Here is a 20768-nt window from a genome sequence, read left to right as displayed (position 1 = left end):
GGTTTTCTGCTGTTCAGTTTGCGCTTGTGGGTTGTGTATCTGCTCTTCAGTGCGTGCAGCGAGTTACGCGTGACTCTTGTCATTGTGTTCTTGTTTGTTCGTTACTGTTTTTCAGGTCCTCTCTCACAGGCCTTGCTGTCTTCAGTGCGTTCTGTTACTTCGTTCTGAGCAGCCCACCGTTTTCATGTTGCGTATACGTACTCCTCATAGAGTACGTGCTGTGCGGGGGCTTGGTGTTGGGGTCCTTACCTTGACACAAGTCCAGTCCATGAACAGGGTGGGAGGAGTTAATGGACCAATAATGGTCGCTCTAGCGTGACCAGTTCTGTCACATGCCTTTGCTCCGTGAGATCCGTGAGAATAATCCTGATGATTTCAGGAACTTTCTCCTGATGACGGACCCCGTATTTCACCGTTTGTTGGCTTTGCGCCCCCCTATATCAGCAGGCAGGATACCTGCATGAGGCAAACCATCACTCCGGAGCAGAGGCTCGTCGCCACCCTGCGGTACTTGGTGACGGGGAGAAGCCTGCAGGACTTGAAGTTCTCGACAGGCATCTCCCCCCAGGCTCTGAGGATCATTATCCCAGAGACCTGTTCTGCCATCATCCAGGTCTTGCAGAAGAGTATATTAAGGTAAGATTTATCCTTTAATATCACATTTTATTGTATTTAATGTTTGATAATGTATTGTATTTCTTTCTCGTTCCCTAATTACCATGATTGGAATATGCTGTGAATGTCCCCTTTGTCCTCATGCATGCTGGATTTTTATGTAATTATTTTTTTTCTCCTTCATACATATTTGCCTTTACTTACCTCCCCAGCATGGTCTCCTGGCCCTATATTCACCTTGTGTATTCATTTAACAATGTATTTTATCAGCTCCATAGTAGTGCTTTACTCCCAAACACCCCCTAAAATGCTTTAAAATGTGATGTATGCTTTAAATTCAGGCAGAGTGCCCGAGGCTTTTTTGTTGGGGGTCCCCAAATCATTTGGAACCCTCCCTCCCCCCAACTGCTAAGTCAGCTGAAACCAATTCTCTATATATCCTCAATCATCTATCTGGTGACTTTGCCAAACTCATACACACTATACCCATCTCTTTAGTGGTCAGATTTATGGATAAATTCCCCAAAGCATGTAGTGCAAGGGCCTGCCTGTATACTTTCAAATGGTACTGTTTAAAGTTTTTGTATACTATTATTATCTTGGATAGGTAATAGTAGAATTTCCAAATGTGCTCAAATGTGACAATGTGTATTTATATCGCTTTGTATTATGACACTTCTTACCTGTGCAGTGGGCTGCCAATAGTGTAACTAAGGAGGGGCTGGCCAAAGTAATACACATTATTTAGGCATTCATCTCTCAATGAAGTGGAGAGGGTTACCTGTCCAAGAGCCCCCCCCCCTAAAATGTTAAAAATGGCCCATGGGGGGGATCGGATAGGTGTACCTTATACTTTTGGTCTTTAAAAACTCCCTCAAATAAATGTTATCTTGATGTTGGCCAAGAATGTTTGTGTCTAATCTGCTTTCCCTGTTTATGTGCGTAATGACTAATTTTTTTGTTGTTTGACTCCACAGTTTCCTTCCATGCCACAGGAATGGCAGACTGTGGCCTCCCACTTTGCCCAGCGGTGGGACTTTCCTAACTGCGGAGGTGCAATTGATGGGAAACACATCCACATCGTCCCACCACCCAACTCGGGGTCATACTATTATAATTACAAGGGGTTCAATAGTATTGTGATGTTGGTGGTGGTGTCGGCTACTTACGAGTTCCTGTATGTGGACAAGAATGGCCGGATGTCCGATGGTGGAGTCATTGCCCAGACGGAGTTCTACAGGCGTCTCCAGAATGGCAGCTTGGACTTGCCACCTCCAGAAGACAATGTGGAAGGACTCCCATTCGTCTTCGTTGCAGATGAAGCGTTTGTGCTGGGGGACCATCTTATGCGGCCATTCCCGATGAGGACCCTCACCCTGGACCAGAGGGTTTTTAATTACCGACTGGCCAGAGCCAGAAGAGTGGTGGAGAACACGTTTGGAATCATGGCCAGCCGGTTCCACCTATTTCTTACACCCATACACATGGCAGAGTATAAACTGAATCATATTATCCTGGCATGCTGTGTTCTACACAACTTTTTACGGCAACATCCTGCCAACTATGCTGGCTCAGTTGGGCCTGAGGCCAGAATTCTAAATGAAACAACCCTGATGGCGCTTGAAAGTGGCCGTCCTGGCTTGCCCCCCCTGAGTGCCCCTGATGTCCGGCTAAGATACCTTGAATACTTTGCGGGTAGGGGGGCTATCAATATGCTACTCAAATCTTTGGTGACATTTACTGCTTGTGTTTCTTTTAGCTGACCCTGACAGAAATGTGGTGAGTCCTGAATATGGCGTGATTGTGTAACCTTACAAAGCACTGTTGGGTGTTATTTACTAAAGGCAAAGACACTTTGCACTACAAGTGCACTTGAAACTGCACTTGTAGTGCAAAGTGGATTTGCCCTTAGGAAATAACACCCATTGTCACAGAAAACACCAATTAGAGCACCACAAAAGTGTTGGAGCGTTGAGACAATAATCCACACATTCTTGATTAACAAACTTTTTAATACCAGCACAATCACATGTGCATTTAGAAAAGGTTTTTAAAACAAACCAACATGTTTGTTGTATAACATTTTTGGGGTCACATTAGAAAAAGTAGAAATGTCCATTTAAGATAAAACAGGCATGTTTAAAACCAACAAGAAAGACACAAATCTTGAACATACAAAGTTCACATTTGGTAGAACTTGAAGGCGATATCAGACATGAGTATTTACAAACTGTGTTTGATATTGCGTTCAGATGGGGTGAAGTCACCCCAGGAAAAGCCAAATTTTGAAGATGCACACAAATTGCCAAATGTCAACATGTGCTAGCTGCCATCATGGGGGATCAAGGGACGTGTTTTTGGGGTGCAACCCCTTCCTCACAGCTACTTTACTATTGAGGAAAGGGTTGCACCCCCAAAACGCTTCCATTGATCTCCCGTGATGGCAGATAGCACATGTTGACACATTGTGTGCATCTTCAAAATGTGGCTTTTTGCAAATATGTAAAAAAATGGTAAAAACTTTTAGCACACAAAAAACCCAAGGGATTTGAAGGGGTTTTAAACTCTCCCTAAAACATCAATGATGTTCTTCATTTTTCCTCCCCCTTTTCATAGACAAGTACAGGGAGCTGCCCTGTCTGTGGCAGGAGAACATCCACATTATAATAATAAACAAAAGAGGCAGACAGTGCTGGAGAAACTGCTGGAGTTGGTGAAGCCGGTGGTCCCCACAGCAACCATCCCCTATTTAAAAGCCAAAATTGGTGGCCTGAGGAGCACTTATCTAAGGGAGCGCAAGAAGGTCATGGATTCCCAGAGATCTGGAGCTGCAGCAGATGAAGTTTATGTCCCCAGGCTGTGGTACTATGAGAAACTGCGATTTCTGTTAGACCAGACTGAGGTCAGGGAATCCTTCTCAACCCTTCCTTCCACTCTTCCTTCCACCCCAGCTGAGGCTTCCAATGTCCAACCTGGGACTTCCAGCCAGGAAGAAGTTGAGGAGCCCAGCTTGAGCCAGGTATAGCATTCTTCTACAGATTTATGGTCAATAAAGAAATTATGTTTACTAGATGTTATTATTGATCACTAATTGCTAATTTAACAAAGTGTTTTACATATCAATAGACAGTAGTGGGCAAAAATAATTGGGACAAGAATGAAAAATGCTGGGCTCAGAATGATAGTCTTTTATATTTGTTAACATTCAATTTGCAACAGTCATGAGATGAAAATTGTGTGTGATTGATGAAGTAAAAACTAAAACTAAAATGTCCCTTTTTCATACACAGGAAGACCTCAGCCAGGAGGAGGCTCTGGAATGTGGCACACAGGAGGAGGCTGTGGAATGTGGAAGCCAGGAGGAGGTGGGGGTTAGTGGCAGCCAGGAGGAGGCAGGGCTAAGTGGCAGCCAGGAGAAGCCTGGGACCAGTAGGAGCCTGACAGAATCACAGGTCCCTCCCCTCCGCCTTCCAAACAAAAGACCCAGGAAGGGGAGTCACGTGCAGGATTCAGTTCTCAGGCTCATTCAGGAGGCTTCTGCATCCCTCAGAGCCACCCCCACTCCTGAAGAGGCCTTTGCCTGCATGGCTACCACCAAACTGCAGGGCATGCAGGAGGGCCAACGCCAGCTGTGTGAGGACCTTCTTTATAAAGTCTTAACTAAGGGGGTGAGGGGCGAAATCACACCCAATACCCACCTGAGTGAGTTGGAACATCCTCCTCCTCCTCCTGCCACAACTCCACCACCACAGTCACAGCGTGGAAGGAAGACCAGAGAGTGATGACCCTGGGTTCAGTCTGGCAAAAGATGCAGCCTCTTGTATGACCACAGCCTGGGGACACAGATGTCATCTGCTGCTTTCAGGATCTCTGGGACTTCTGGACCAGACTGCACTCCTTTATATATGGACTCCTCAGGCCACCAATTTTGCAGTAAAATAATTGACGTGTGCCCTGGGGGCCAAAGGCTTCACCAATTTCTGCTGTTTCTCCAGCATTGCCTCCCTCTTTGTTTAGTTGTGAGCCCTTAATAAAGTTTTTTTGGTTTCAATTAGACTCGCCTATATGTGTTTTCCTTCAAAAAGGACAGTTTGTTTGTGAGGAGGCAGGTACATTTCAAAATACAATGTGAAATTAACAAGAGACACCAACACCAAGCAATCTCCTTGAGATTAAATAATACAAGATAATAATGGTGTTGTGGTAACTTGACACACAAAACACACACAAAAATATTCTGAATGTTAAATAACTAAAAAAAAAAATAAATAAAAACAAGATCAGCCTTGAAAAAAATACAAACCAAAAAAAATAAAAAAAATCACATCAGGCTTGAAGAAAACAAAAAAAAAAACAAAAAAAAGATATAGATTTTTGGTCAGATGTGACAAATCATAATATATTGAGGGAATCACGATAAATAAGAAAGAAAGAATTTTGTGAGAACTCTGGGTGAATATCAGCAGCAAAACTACTTCGTTCTTCCTGCATTATAAAGAAGAAGAGAGTGCGCTGTATTAAACAATTTTAAAGATTGCAACCTGACGAAAGTGCTCTATCCATTCCGAATGCTAATTTTACCAGACCGAGCTGTTCCGTTTCGGAATTTCTTCTGAGCATGCGTGGCACTTTGTGCGTTGGAATTGTCTACACACGGTCGGAATTGACGCGATCGGATTTTGTTGTCGGAAAATTTTATAGCCTGCTCTCAAACTTTGTGTGTCGGAAAATTGAATAAGTCTGATGGAGCCCACACACGGTGAGCACAGAAACGGGCCCTGCTGTGAAATATTAGATCAAGAATTCTAATTACAAGTCCCTGTTGAACAGGGGCAGAAAAACTGTGCCTTAGGCAATGGTGCCACAACACTGCAACCCCTCACAGATACTCTAGTTTGTCATTGTTATGCAATAGAGTTTGTTTGTCAGCTTACCTGTCTCCATGCGTTCATCTCCAAAGACCAGCTGTCTCTCACCTGACTGCTTTTATTAACTCTCCTCTAGCATGGCTCCACCCCAGCTCCTATCAGAGAACTCTATATTAACCTCTGCACTGCAGGTCAGCCCTGCTGATCAACCTTTGTGTGTTTGGCTTCCTGTTCCTGCCTGCCGTGTGTGCTACGTTTATTTCTGTTACCGACCATGGCGTGTTCTATACTATTCCTGTCTGCTCGTGACCCTGACCTTTTGGTGTGTCCCCGACTATCCCTGTTTGCCTGTGACCCTGAACCTTGGCGTGTACTCTGTTGTCCTTGTCTGCTTGTGGCCCTGACCTTGGCTTATTCCTTTACTATCCCTATCCTTCTGTTGCCTACTGTGGGTGTGAGCTGGGGGACCCTGGGGGTCGCGACCTGGAGCCAGTTGCAGCCCAGTCCATCCTCACCATTAGAGGCTCTGGTGAACACCTGCTGGCTCTTAGACTCCGCGCCCCAGTGAATCCTACACTCTAACCCCAGTGGGATCCGTGTTGGTGGTATACCCGGACTCCCATCCGCAGCAGTCAGACGTAGGGTCCACTGCCTTGCGGTGCACTCCTGATCCCAACGGTGTGCATCTGTCACCTAGCCTCAAGGTGACCTGACAGTTTGATCAGCCATGGACCCGGCTGACGTGCCGCTTCCTGCAGCAGATCCATTGCAGGGCATAGTTCGCAGACTCGAGTCCCAGGAATCTAATCAGACTCAGGTGATGTGATTCCTTAAGGATCTGGCTTCCTGCTTCGAGCAGCTCCAGGCCTCCTTGGGAAACCCGAACCTGCAGCCTCAAGTACAATCAGCAGCTGCACCTATCACACCAGTCACAGCCACACATTCCTTTTTACTGCCAGCTCCGTCCCGTTTCTCTGGGGACTCCAAGGCCTGCAGGGGCTTCCTCAGCCAATGCACCTTTCATTTTGAGCTCCAGCCTCAAAACTTTCTGTCTGATCGGGCTAAGGTAGCCTATATCATTTCCCTCCTCTCTGGTGAAGCTTTAGCTTGGGCTGCACCCCTGTGGGAGAAGAATGACCCGGTGGTTTCCAGCCTGTCTGACTTCTTGAAGCTTTTTCGTAATATCTTTGAGGAGCCAGCTCGGGTTTCTTCAGCGGCTAGTGCCCTTTTACGCCTTCGCCAAGAATCTTGTTCAGTGGGACAATATGCGCTTCAGTTCCGTATCCCCACAGCTGAATTGAACTGGAACAATGAGGCCCTGGTCGCGACCCCCAGGTCCCCCAGCTCACACCCACAGTAGGCAACAGAAGGATAGGGATAGTAAAGGAATAAGCCAAGGTCAGGGCCACAAGCAGACAAGGACAACAGAGTACATGCCAAGGTTCAGGGTCACAGGCAAACAGGGATAGTCGGGGACACGCCAAAAGGTCAGGGTCACAAGTAGACAGGAATAGTATAGAACACGCCAAGGTCGGTAACAGAAATAAACGTAGCACACGCGGCAGGCAGGAACAGGAAGCCAAACACACAAAGGCTGATCAGCAGGGCTGACCTGCAGTGCAGAGGTTAATATAGAGTTCTTTGATAGGAGCTGGGGTGGAGCCATGCTAGAGGAGAGTTAATAAAAGCAGTCAGGTGAGAGACAGCTGGTCTTTGGAGATGAACACATGGAGACAGGTAAGCTGACAAACAAACTCTATTGCATAACCATGACATAGTTGGAGCGCAGGAATGAGCCCTTCTGTAAAATATTGCATCAAAAATTGTAATTACACGCCCCTGTTAAACAGGGGCTGAAAAATTGGGCCTTAGGCACTGGTGCTGGTGCCACAACACTGCAACCCCTCACAGATACTCTAATTGTGCAGCAACGAACCCTCCTTGGAAAATATTGCATCAAAAATTGTAATTACATGCCCCTGTTAAACAGGGGCTGAAAAATTGGGCCTTAGCTACTGGTGGCGGCGCCCAGAACCAAAAATATTCCTACAAGCTATCAGCATGATCAATGAGGAGGAAGAGGATAGTCACTGAGCATAACAGGATAGTCACTCAGCATCAGCATAGGCAGTCTTGAAGGGATCTGACATTTCAAAAAAAAATTATTCGGTTACATCAGCATCAGGTGCTTGGTAGCTGGTGGTGATCCAAGACTGATTCATTTTTATGAAAGTCAGTCGATCGACCGAGTCGGTGGACAGACGCACCCTGTGATTGGTTACAAAACCTCCAGCAGCACTGAATGTGCGTTCCGAAAGAACGCTGGATGCAGGACAGGCCAGTAGCTCAATTGCATACTGTGCAAGCTCTGGCCAGTGATCCATCCTCAAGACCCAGTAACCCAGAGGATTTTCGGTGGGAAAGGTGTCCAAGTCAGATCTTGTCCCTAGGTATTCCTGCATGTAAAACACACGCTGGCGATGGTTGCTGGAACCGATTATATCTTGGGGTTGCGGACTAAAAAAATTGTCTAAATGCATCGGTCAGACGGCCACCTTCTCCATCGCTCCCTCTTTGACTGACCGAAGCCTCAGCAACACGTTGTCCAGGAACAGGAGTTTGTAACCTCCCAGTCTCTGGGAATGCATTGCACAGACCTTTCTGCAAGGCCTCCCGAAGATGTTTCATCCTCAGCTCCCTCTGCGACGGCTAGATAAGGTCTGCAACCTTACCCTTGTAACGTGGATCAAGGAGGGTTGCCAGCCAGTATTGTTCCCTCTCCTTGATACCATGAATACGAGGATCCTTCCGCAGGCTTTGCAGGATCAGGGAGGCCTCTGGGTCACTAAGGACGACATGATCCACAGCCACCTCCTCCCAGCCACGTACAAGTCCATGGGTTTCTTGGGACTGTAAATGATCCCTTAAAGACTGCTGCTGATGCTGAGTGCCAGCTCCACCTCCATGCTGACACAATCCTCCTCTTCCTCCTCCTCCTCCTCTTCCTGTGTGATTGGCGGGTACGCAGAACACTGTCTGGATAAAGGGAGCCTTGAGAGCTAAGGAAGTCCTCCTCTTCCTGCCTCTGTTCTGCCTCAATTGCCCTGTCCATTATTCCACACAGCGTGTGCTCCAACAGGTGGACAAGGGGGACAGTGTCACCGATGCATGCACTGTCACTGATCACCATCCTTGTGGCCTCCTCAAATGGTGACAGGACAGTGCATGCATCCCTGATCATGGCCCACTAGCGTGGGGAAAAAAACAAGCTCCCCTGACTCTGTCCTGGTGCCATAGTCACTCATTGATGGCCCTCTGCTGCATGTGCAGCCACTGCAGCATGGCCAACGTTGAGTTCCACCTGGTGGGCATGTCACAGATTAGGCGGTTCTTGGGCAGGTTAAATTCCTTTTGGAGGTCAGCCAGCCGAGCACTGGCATTATATGACCGGCGGAAATGCACACAGACTTTCCTGGCCTGCCTCCTGTAAGCCCAGGTACCTGCCCAAGAACCGCTGCACCACCAAGTTAAGGACGTGAGTCAAACAGGGCATATGGGTCAGTCGTCCCTGTCAGAGGGCGGAGAGGAGATTGGTGCCATTGTCGCAAACCACCATACCTGCCTTAAGCTGGCGTGGCGTCAACCACCTCTGAACCTGCCCCTGCAGAGCTGACAGAATCTCTGCCCCAGTGTGGCTCCTGTCCCCCAAGCACACCAGCTCAAGCACCACATGGCATCTTTTTGCCTGAGTGCTTGCGTAGCCCCTTGAATGCCTACGGAGCACCGCTGGTTCCGAAGTCAAATCAGCACAGGAAGAGGCCATGGAGGAAGAAGAAGAGGAGGGGGTGGAGGAGAGAGGTGTGGCAGAATCACCACTAGTAGTATTTTGGAGGCGTGGTGGCAGAACAAACTCCAACACTACTGCACCCTGTCCTGCATCCTTCCCAGCTGCCAGAAGAGACACTCAGTGTGCGGTGAAAGATAGGTAACGTCCCTGTCCATGCCTGCTGGACCATGAGTCAGCGGTAATATGCACCTTACTGCTGACCGCCCTGTCCAGCGAGGCCAAGACATTGCCTTCCACATGCCGGTAGAGAGCCGGAATCGCTTTCCGTGAGAAAAAGTGGCGTTTGGGAACCTGCCACTGAGGAACCGCACATTCCACAAACTCACGGAAGGGGGCAGAGTCTACCAACTGAAAAGGCAGCAGTTGAAGTGCTAGCAATTTTGCCAAGCTAGCATTCAACCGCTGGGCATGTGGATGGCTGGGAGCGAACTTCTTTCGGCGGTGCAGCAACTGGGGCAGGGAAATTTGCCTGGTACAATCTGACGTCGGCGTACTGATAGCAGATTGCCCCAAGTATTTGGCTGTGACACACCTAATTCTACACCTTCATTCCTCTCAGTGCAGGTCTCAGAGAGGACTGAAGGTATAGTGGGGTTGGAGATCCCAGCTGATGAGGAGCAAGGAGAGGTCCTCTTTGTTCTTTGGTGTGGGTCTTTTAGGTGCGTTTGCCAATGAACTGCATGGCAGGTCAACATATGTCTGGTCAAGCATGTGGTGCCCAAGCGGGAGATGTTTTGGCCATGAGAGATATGCTTGAGACATATGTTGCAAATAACAGCGGTGGGATCTGATGCACTCATCTCAAAAAAAGGCCCACACCAAAGAACTTTTGGAATAATGTGCAGAGACAGCAGCGCTCTGCACATGCGGAGCTCTGCGGTGTGATGCAGTCGGTGTGCTGCCCTTAAGCTGGCCCCTGGAGGGCATCCTGCCTCGTTGGTGATGTGCCTCCTCCTCTCTCCTATCAGGCACCCACGTGGAGTCAGTGACCTCATCATCCCCTCCCTCCTTATCACTGGAGCAGTGCTGGGACAAGGCCATTTGGTGCCCAGGGCAAAGATGGCAAACTGCGCCCCCCCCCATTTTTAAGAAAGAATCAATGTAATTTCAAAACAAGGATATACTTAAAACAATACAAATTCAGTTAGGTTTAATGCGATAGAAACAGAGTTCACTCACACCTTTTAATTATATGTACAGTCAGGTCCATAAATATTGGGACATTGACACAATTCTAATCTATTTGGCTCCATACACCACCACATTGGATTCCACCACTGGTCCACAGTGGGAGGATTCCCCCTTCCACCTGGAATGTGTAGATGGGGGAATTGGAACATTCTTTTTTTTTCATTCAACCTAATAGTTGAATGAAAAAAGTGATCAATGTATGGGCAGCCCAAGAGCTAACACTAAGATAGTTTAACCTCTTGACATCCACGCTATAGCTGAATGACGGCCACAGCGCGGACCTGAATTCCCGGGAGTGCACGTGCCCTGTGCGCGCTGTGATCACCGAGTCACTGAGTCCCGATCCCCTTACAATGTGATCAGCTGTCAGCCAATGACAGCTGATCACATGATCAAAACAAAAGCTCTGTGATCGTTTTTTTTTTCTCCTCACGCTGACAGCGCGAGGAGAAAAAAAAGCTGATCACCGGCTCATCTGCAAGGGACATCGATCCCGAAGAGGAAGAGGCAATTATGCCTCATCTGTGCCACTTGCCATTGCCACCTACCTATGCCCATGAGTGCCACCTATCAATGCCCACAAGTGCCACCTATCAATGCCACCTAGCAGTGCTGCCTATCAGTGTAACTGATCAGTGCCCATTATTGCCACCCATCAGTGCCGCCTCATCAGCGTACATCAATGAAGGAGAAAAATTACCTGTTTTAAAATTTTATAACAAAATATAATAACATTTTTTTTTTTTTTTTAATTCGGTCTTTTACATTTTTTTTTAACAATAAATAAAAACCACAGAGGTGATCAAATACCACCAAAAGAAAGCTCTATTTGTGGGGAAAAAATGATAAAAATTTCATTTGAGTACAGTGTTGTATAACCGCGCAATTGTCATTCAAAGTGCGCCAGTGCTGAAAGCTGAAAATTGGTCTGGATAGGAGGGGGGTTTAAGTGCCCAGTAAGCAAGTGGTTAAATCTCAGCTGTTTCAGTGAGAACTGGCTGAGATTAGAACCATTAATGGACAGGCTGAATGTACCAAGTTGATCGATCAAATTGGGTACAATCAGCCTGCTGGATATTCTTATGATTATCACTAGTGGTTGCAATATCTGCTAGTGATAATCACTGTTTGTGGGGACAATACAATTGCTCAGCAGAAGGGATTCCCCTGTCAGCACTGACTGAGCTGACAGGGGAATCGTGTCAATTTCTTTCCTGAAATCTGTGGTTACTGGAAAGAAATTTAATGTCTGAAAGTGAAAGTGAAAGTGAAAGTTAGTGAATATCTTGAAAGAACATGAGGGGGGGAGGACAGATGGGGGATGGAGATAAGGACAGTACAGCGATCACTGTGTACTGCAGTGTGCACATGACTCACCCAGGTCCAGGCTGGAAGATCAGGCATCTTTGGCACACAGGATTCTGCAGCTTTTCATATCTCCCGCCCACACATCCCTTCTCTTCAGATACATCTGCACGTCGGGGATAGTGTGGGCGGGTCAGGAAGTCACTGGAGGAGCAGAGGTGGGAGGAGCTGTATTCCTCCCTGATCTCCCGTCAGTGAGGGGGGGAGGTGATGGTTCGCTGGGCTGTGTAAGTGTCACAGACACTAAAGAGCTGCAGCCACAGTCTCAGTATTTACAGACTTATTCTCCTGTCCTACGGATGGGAGAAATCAGTCTGTTTCTTCACAGTTACCAAGATAATGGGAGGCTTGTCCGCCCCTCCCCCTGCTGGTTCAATCCCTCCTGAAGTCGCTCTCCTCCCTGCCAATGAGGGGGAGGGAGCAGATCGGTCAGAGCGGCTCTCATATTATGCTCAGTCAGTGAGCAGAGGGAGGGGGAGAAATCCGCCCCCTCTCACACTCCGCCCAGGGCACCCGCCCCTCTCACCCACCCCTTGTACCGGCCCTGCACTGGAGCAAAGCTGGCAGTGTGCTGAAGCTGGGGGAACATGACTGCCAGATTGCTGTCCTTCTCGGGCACCCCCTCTCTCTGGGCTCACGTTACTGCCTTCCTCTAACTGGGTACCATCATCAGAGCCTTCAAAATGCTGGGCATCCTCCTGGAGCATGTACCCAACACTGTGGTCAAACAGTTTGGGGGACTCTTTAGGAGGACATGGTGGGGCTAGGGAAGGAGAGACTGATGCCATTGAGCCGAGGGAAGAGGCCGCGTTGGCAGCTGCTTTGCCAGACAAAGTACCCTGAGCTTGGGTGAGAGAGGATGAGGAGGATGAGGACGGCTTGGTCATCCACTCTACCAAGTCTTCCGCATGTTGCGGCTCAACATGGCCAGCTGCCGAAAAAAAAGACAAGCGTGTCCCACGGCCACGTGCTGATGAGGATGCACCGTCTCCACGACCAGCACTGTTGCTTCTAGACACAGAGCATGCTTGCTCTCTTTTATTGGCTTGTGACTGTCTGCCTCTCCTTGTTTGCCTTCCAGACATACTAATGGCTTGTAGTGAGATGTAACTGCACAAAGCTGGGATGTATACATATACTGATACTGCAGCTAGCAGAATCAACTGTCTGCCTGTAGTATTATTAGTATGAGAACACCAGCAATTGTCTTCAGGTAGCTTTAGGTGCACTCTGTGCAGAGGACGCAGTACACTAACTGTAAATACTGTAACTGCCTGCCTGTGGTATTAATAGGATCAGAAGAACACCACCAATTTCATTCAAGTAGTTTTAGGTGCACACTGTGCAGAGGACACGGTACACTAACTGTAAATATTATAGCTGCCTGCGGTATTAATAGGAGCAGAACAACAGCAATTTTCTTCAGGTAGCTTTAGGTGCACACTGTGCAGAGGACGCAGTACACTAACTGTAAATACTGTAGCTGCCTGCCTGTGGTATTAATAGGATCAGAAAAACACCACCAGTTTTCAGGTAGCTTTAGGTGCACACTGTGCAGAGGACACAGTACATTAACTGTAAATACTGTAGCTGCCTGCCTGTGGTATTAATATAGAATCAGAAGAACACCACCAATTTTATTCAGGTAGCTTTAGGTGCACACTGTGCAGAGGACACAGTACACTAACTGTAAATACTGTAGCTGCCTGCCTGTGGTATTAATAGGAGCAGAACAACAGCACTTGTCTCCAGGGAGCTTTAGGTGCACACTGTGCAGAGGACGCACTACACTAACTGTAAATACTGTAGCTGCCTGCCTGTGGTATTAATAGGATCAGAAGAACACCACTAATTTTCTTCAGGCAGCTTTAGGTGCACACTGTGCAGAGGACACAGTGCACTAACTGTAAATACTGTAGCTGCCTGCCTGTGGTATTAATAGGATCAGAACAACAGCAATTGTCTCCAGGTAGCTTTAGGTGCACACTGTGCAGAGGACGCACTACACTAACTGTAAATGCTGTAGCTGCCTACCTGTGGTATTAATAGGATCAGGAGAACACCACTAATTTTCTTCAGGTAGCTTTAGGTGCACACTGTGCGGAGGACACAGTACACTAATTGTAAATACTGTAGCTGCCTGCCTGTGGTATTAATAGGAGCAGAACAACAGCAATTGTCTCCAGGTAGCTTTAGGTGCACACTGTGCAGAGGACGCACTACACTAATTGTAGCTGTCTGCCTGTGATATTAATAGGATCAGAAGAACACCACTAATTTTCTTCAGGTAGCTTTAGGTGCACACTGTGCAGAGGACACAGTACACTAACTGTAAATACTGTAGCTGCCTGCCTGTGGTATTAACAGGAGCAGAACAACAGCAATTGTCTCCAGGTAGCTTTAGGTGCACACTGTGCAGAGGACGCACTACACTAACTGTAAATACTGTAGCTGCCTGCCTGTGGTATTAATAGGATCAGAAGAACACCACTAATTTTCTTCAGGTAGCTTTAGGTGCACACTGTGCAGAGGACACAGTGCACTAACTGTAAATACTGTAGCTGCCTGCCTGTGGTATTAATAGGAGCAGAACAACAGCAATTGTCTCCAGGTAGCTTTAGGTGCACACTGTGCAGAGGACGCACTACACTAACTTGTAAATACTGCAGCTGCCTGCGGTACCGTACTAATAGGATCAGAAGAACACCACTAATTTGGTTTAGGTAGCTTTAGGTGCACACTGTGCAGAGGACAAACTAAACTAGCTTGTAAATACTACAGCTGACTGCAGTACTGTACTAATAGAATCAGAAGAACACCACTAATTTTCTTCAGGTAGCTTTAGGTGCACACTATGCAGAGGACGCACTACACTAACTTGTAAATACTACAGCTGCCTGCAGTACTGTACTAATAGGATCAGAAGAACACTAATTTTCTTCAGGTAGCTTTAGGTGCACACTGTCCAGAGGACGCACTACACTAACTGTAAATACTGTAGCTAATAGGACTAATAGGATCAGAAGAACATGTAAAAACACCTGCCTGCCTGTCAGTAGTAGGAAGAGAATAACAGGAACGGATCTAGCAAAACTTAATACAGTGTATCTATCTATCTATCTATCTATCTATCTATCTATCTATCTATCTATCTATCTATCTATCTATCTATCTATCTATCTATCTATATCTATATAGATATAGATAGATATATACACACACACAGCACCTACCTAGGATGTATATATATATATATATATATATATATATATATATATATATATACACACACAAAACACATTGTAAGTGCAGCTAACTGACTCGCCTGCCTACTCTATCCAACTTAAATCAAATGACACTGTCTCTCTGTCTATCTCTCTCTCAACGCCGGAACACACTACACAGGGCCGCCGTGCAGGCCGCCTTATATAGTGCGGGGCGTGTACTAAACCCCCTGAGCCATAATTGGCCAAAGCCACCCTTGCTTTGGCCAATTATGGCTCTCTGTACAGACGGCGCTGTGATTGCCCAAGCATGCGGGTTATAGTGCATGCTTGGCCAATCATCAGCCAGCAATGCACTGCAAAGCCTCAGTGAATTATGGGCCATGACGCACCACTCGAATTTGGCGCGAACAGCCCATATCGTTCAGAATTCAGCGAACGACCGAACAGGCAATGTCCAAGTTGAACATGCGTTCGATTCCAACATGAAGCTCATACCTACTCACTACAGGTAACCAGCTATTTCCCATCTCCTTTCCCTTGGTCTTCATTCACACTTCCCTGCCTTCACTGGTGGGTCACTTGTTTTTCAACTCCCCTCAATTCTCACCTCACTCTAACTTCAGCCCTCTGGCTGTCAGCTTCCACCTATTACCCCAATTCCCCAGCATGGCTCTCCTCACTCACCTCCCTGCACTCTCCCCTTCTCTAAAGCTCTACTTTGGTTCACTCCCTACTCCAAACCCACATCTAGGTCGCCTTGTGTTCCCTTGCCTGCCCTGGTTGCTGCCTGTCGGGGGGCTTCGGACGAGATGTCCGCTGCGGATTCCGGTTGGGAGCACTTGTTCAGATGGTTGTGGTACCCGGTATTGCACCACCATCATACGAACCATAGTGAGTTAACAGGTTTTTGGTTTGGGGGTCCCAACCCCACCATTTTACATGTTTGCATATATCTTACCATCTAAGCCAATCTTTTTACCCATAGATACACCTTGTGCTCGTTCCTGGCGAGTGGCCCTCCAGCCACGAAACGTGTAGAGCTGCCATATGCCATGTTTTCAATTAACACTACTCGAACATCAAGCTTACTCTTAATACCCCCTCTTTGGACCAGTGAGGTCATAGGCCTTGCAAGTATTACTATGCATTACTGTTTTATTTAATTCTGCTTTGGTGCACTCCGGAAGGTTTTTGCATGCTATATTATGTGATACTGATCTTATGATATTTTGTGTACTGTATTACCATTATACCATTGTTACGTGTTGTATCTGCTATACTTGGTTGTATCCTATGGCAATCAATAAAAATTCCAAGTATGTCCACCAATTTACTTTTTTGCAACCACGTGCCTCATATAAAGTCCCACCCCCTTGCTTTCTCCCCTTTTTGGTGCGATATTTAAGGAGGCGGCAGCTGCCAGCATCCTTAACAACCAGTAAACAACGTGGTTGTTAAGGAACGGGCGATTGCCGTGTCCTTACCACCGATGAGTCATCAGCTGTTAGCGGGGACCCGAAAAAAAAAAGCTCCAGGTTGTGGGAAAGAGGCCCTAGTTTGGGGAAAAGGTGCTTAGGGGGGGCAGAGCCCCCTGCCCCAAAGCACCCCCCTATCTTGAGGGCATGTGGCCTGGTATGGTTGAGTAGAAAGGGCACTTGCTTGTCCCCTCCCATTCCTGACCTGCTGGGCTGCATGCTCAGATAAGGATCTGGTATGGGTTTTGGGGGGACCTCACACTGTTTTTCCTTTTAGTTTTGGCGTGGGGGTTCCCCTCAAAATCCATACCAGATCTGAAGGATCTGGTATTATTTGGGGGGGACCCCACTCCATTTTGTTTTCTTTTACCTTGCCTGCATTTCTTTTTTATTTATTTTTTACATTTTTTTATTTTACATTTACAGTGGGGAACCTCATTGACAGCTGATCACTCATTGGTTAGTAAGGATGTGGCGGCCGCCCGCTCCTTAACAACCATAACAATTACTGATTGTTAAGGATGCTGGCAGCCACCCACTCCATAACAACCAGCTATTTACAGCCTGTGTTAAGGACAGCGGCTACCACCGGTGGTAAATTACCACAGTCTTTCACAGAGTCATAAAATAACTCATGCAGTATTTTAGTAGTGTTTTTTAGTAAATGCCAAAAAACATTTTGAAAAACACCGTGCATACTTGGATGCTGTAAGATATCGTTTTGTGAATGGAGCCTGGTATGCTTAATAATTTCTTGTGTTTTTGTGTTTAGCCATATCGGGGGAGTTATAGTTTAACCCAATTGACCACTTGGTCTATTTTCTGCTGTCACTCTTCTATGTTTTTATGTCTCTAACTTAAAGCAGACCTTCACTCAGCTTATGCACTAGGCATCATTTTACTCTCCCTATTCCCCACAATCAAAAATGTGGTTTTGTTTGTTTACCTTTTTTTAATTCAAAATACAATTCTAATCCATGCTTACACCTAAAAACTGCCTGCAAAAAGGAACAATATACAGAGTCCTATAATCTGAATGAGAATTGTTACTCTCATAAAACAGAAAATAAATCACATTAAAGAAATCATATGAACGAACTAAATGGTATAATGGCAATATTTCTGGATTTAACTTTGAAAGTGATACCAAACACACACTGCTTAATGATGATGGCAATAATAAATAATTCAAACAAATCTAAGTACCTTGTTCCTAATCAATATACAGCTGCCACATGACCTAGCTCTTTTTCAGCCTATCTGCAGGGACTCATAAGCAGGGAGAGCTTTTATTCCTCTGCTGATGATCAAAAAAAAAAAAAAAATAAAATAAAAAAACAGCCTTTGGAATACAGAGTAAAAGTTAATGAATAATAGCAATACATAATTTTAAATTGGCATATAAATATATACTGGAAATCAAATCTTTTTTATTTTGTGTAAATAACCTGGTGTGGGCGGGTTTCTGCCCCCCAGCCTGTGTCTTAGAATAAGAGGGAGGTAAAGCCACCATTTATCTACATGCAGGGGCGTAACTAGAAATAGCAGGGCCCCATAGCAAAATGTTGTATGGGGCCCCCCTGCAAACAGCCCCCCCCACAGCTGCCCTAGTGTCAATGCAGCGTGACCTGTGCCACATACAGCATGACCTGTGCCCAATGCAGCGTGACCTGTGCCCCATACAGCGTGACCTGTGCCCAATACAGCCTTGTCTGCCTGTGCCCCATACAGCCCCACCTATGCAGAGGAAGAGGCAAGCCACCCGGATCAGCAGAGAGCGGGATTGCCCGCTGTAATAGCTTTCCTTTGAATTTCCTGTCTTCACGGGGCTCATCATCACATAGCCCCACCTCTTGGCCCAACACCTTTGATGACGTCACATGTCCCGCAATGGATCGGCATTCTGTCTATCAAAGGCACTGGGCCAAGAGGTGGAGCTATGTGATGTGAGCCCCGGGAACACTGGAAGTTCTAATGAAAGCTCTTACATCGGGCAATTCAGCTCTCTGCTGATACGGACAGCTCGCCTCTTCCTTTCCTCTCTCTTCCCCTGGCTGGGAGACTGTGCCGGCAGTGCTCTTATCCTCACCAGGCCCCACTCGGCTGCGGGCCCCATAGCGCCCGCATGGGTCGCTATGGTGGTAGTTACGCCCCTGTCTACATGTAATATCCTGCCCCCATTGTGTTTAGCTAGTTTGTGGACATGGAGGAGGAGGGAAGGAGTGGGCTGTCATTGACCTTCAACATTGTGAAACATACTGACCTCCACCCAGCATTCAGGGTACGCACTCACATGCATAGAAATCAATTGTCAGGGCTGGGCTCAGCCCTTCCTTCTCAGAGCAGGCTGCTCAGCTGTCGGTTAATTGCCAACTCTAATCTTTTTACAGTGACTCACCTGGTGATGATATCCTGCTCGTCAGTCCTGCTTGCTACTTAAGCTGTTCAGTCCAGATCCATTCTGCCTTCACCTGGTCAACATATCACAGACTCTCTCCTGTGTACCTGTGAAAGACTTGCTTGGCTGACATCCCTTCTGGTTCCTGATCCTGCTTGCTGTTCCACTATGCTGATTCTCCAGATTCCTGATTTCCTGGCTTGTCCTGAAGTACGTTGATCCCTGACTCCCTGACGTCCTAGCTTGTCTGACTATGAATGAGTGACTTGTATATTGCTACCTATGCGTACTGAATCGCCTCAGGGTGCTTTGCCGCCGTTGTCCATCTGCTGTATAGCACGGTCCTTTACCCCATGGGGTCCCGACATGCTTACAAACACATACAACATACACATATTTGGCCAATTTTTTCGACACGATCTAATTAACCTACCAGCATGTCTTTGGAGTGTGAGAGGAAACCGGAGTACCCGGAGGAAACCCACGCAGAGGCGCAGGGAGAACATGCAAACTCCAGGCAGATGGTGTCATGGTTGGGATTTGAACCAGCGACCCTATTGCTGCTAGGTGAAAGTGCGAACCACTACACCACTGTGCTGCTATCCGTTCCAGTTACCGAACTCTGGCTATGTTTTGACTACGTTTGCTCTGTTTACCTTTTACTATTATTATTAAACTAGTGTGATTTTTTTGCACTCCTGTCTCGGTCTGATTCATGGTTTCAGACAGTAGGCGGAGGCCATGAATTCAGAAGTTGCAGTCAATCCACTTGTTGGTAATATTTTTTCCAGGTTGGATGAGCAGGATCACCGCATGGATCAGTTGTCCATGGCATTACAGACGCTCCTGAATCACGCGGCTCACCTGGAATCTCCCACTGTAGCTTCTCCAGTACAGCCTGTGTTGCTGCTGCTGCTCCAGTCTCTGTGCAGGCACCGAGTAAGAGGTAAGCTCTGCTTCCCCAGCGATTTGGGGGCGATCCAGTCCAATGCAGAGGGTTTCTCAACCAGGTTGAGATATACTTTGAGATGCTGCCCCAAGCGTTTCCCAGAGGTTGCTTGGAACAATAAGGCTCTCGTGGCTACTTTTTCTCATGGTCTCTCGGATACCATCAAAGAAGAGATAGCAGCCCGAGATATACCCACTGAGCTGGAGAAGTTGATCACGTTTGCCATCTTCATAAACTCTAGACTCAGAGAAAGACTCTCTTTTAAGGAACGCTTGTGGAAGCCTCCTGTGCATTTGTCTCTGAGCCTTGCAGTCCCACCCTTGCCTCCCTCACCTCCTATTCCTCCTGGTACCGAGTCGGTCATTGACGGTGAACCCATGCACTCAGGCTTCACACGTCTCTCTACGGATGAGAGAACCTTTAGGAGGAGGGAGAGATTGTGTCTTTATTGTGGCCAGGCTGGTCACTTTTTGAAGTCTTGTCCTACCCATCCTGGGAATGCCTGAACCTTGAGGTCCTGTAGTGGACAGACCTTAGGTGGCGTTATTTTGTCCCCAGTTGTCCAGAAGGATAAGCCCCTTGTCCCAGTTATCCTTTCTTGGTCTGAGTCGTCCGTTGAGATACAAGCTCTAATCGACTCTGGGGCTGCAGGTCTGTTCATTGATGCTGCCTTTGTATCTAAGCACTCGATTCCGCTGCAGCTTTGTGCCACTCCACTTGCCATTGAGACTCTTGACAGGAGACTCTACAGCCTGCCCAAGTGACTTATGAGACTGTTCCATTGTCGATGACCGTAGGGGCTATTCACCATGAGATAATCCAATTCCAAGTCA

Source organism: Aquarana catesbeiana, linkage group LG01 (genome assembly GCF_042186555.1).
Source record: "Aquarana catesbeiana isolate 2022-GZ linkage group LG01, ASM4218655v1, whole genome shotgun sequence".
NCBI classification, from domain to species: domain Eukaryota; kingdom Metazoa; phylum Chordata; class Amphibia; order Anura; family Ranidae; genus Aquarana; species Aquarana catesbeiana.
This window is presented reverse-complemented; position numbering follows the sequence as displayed.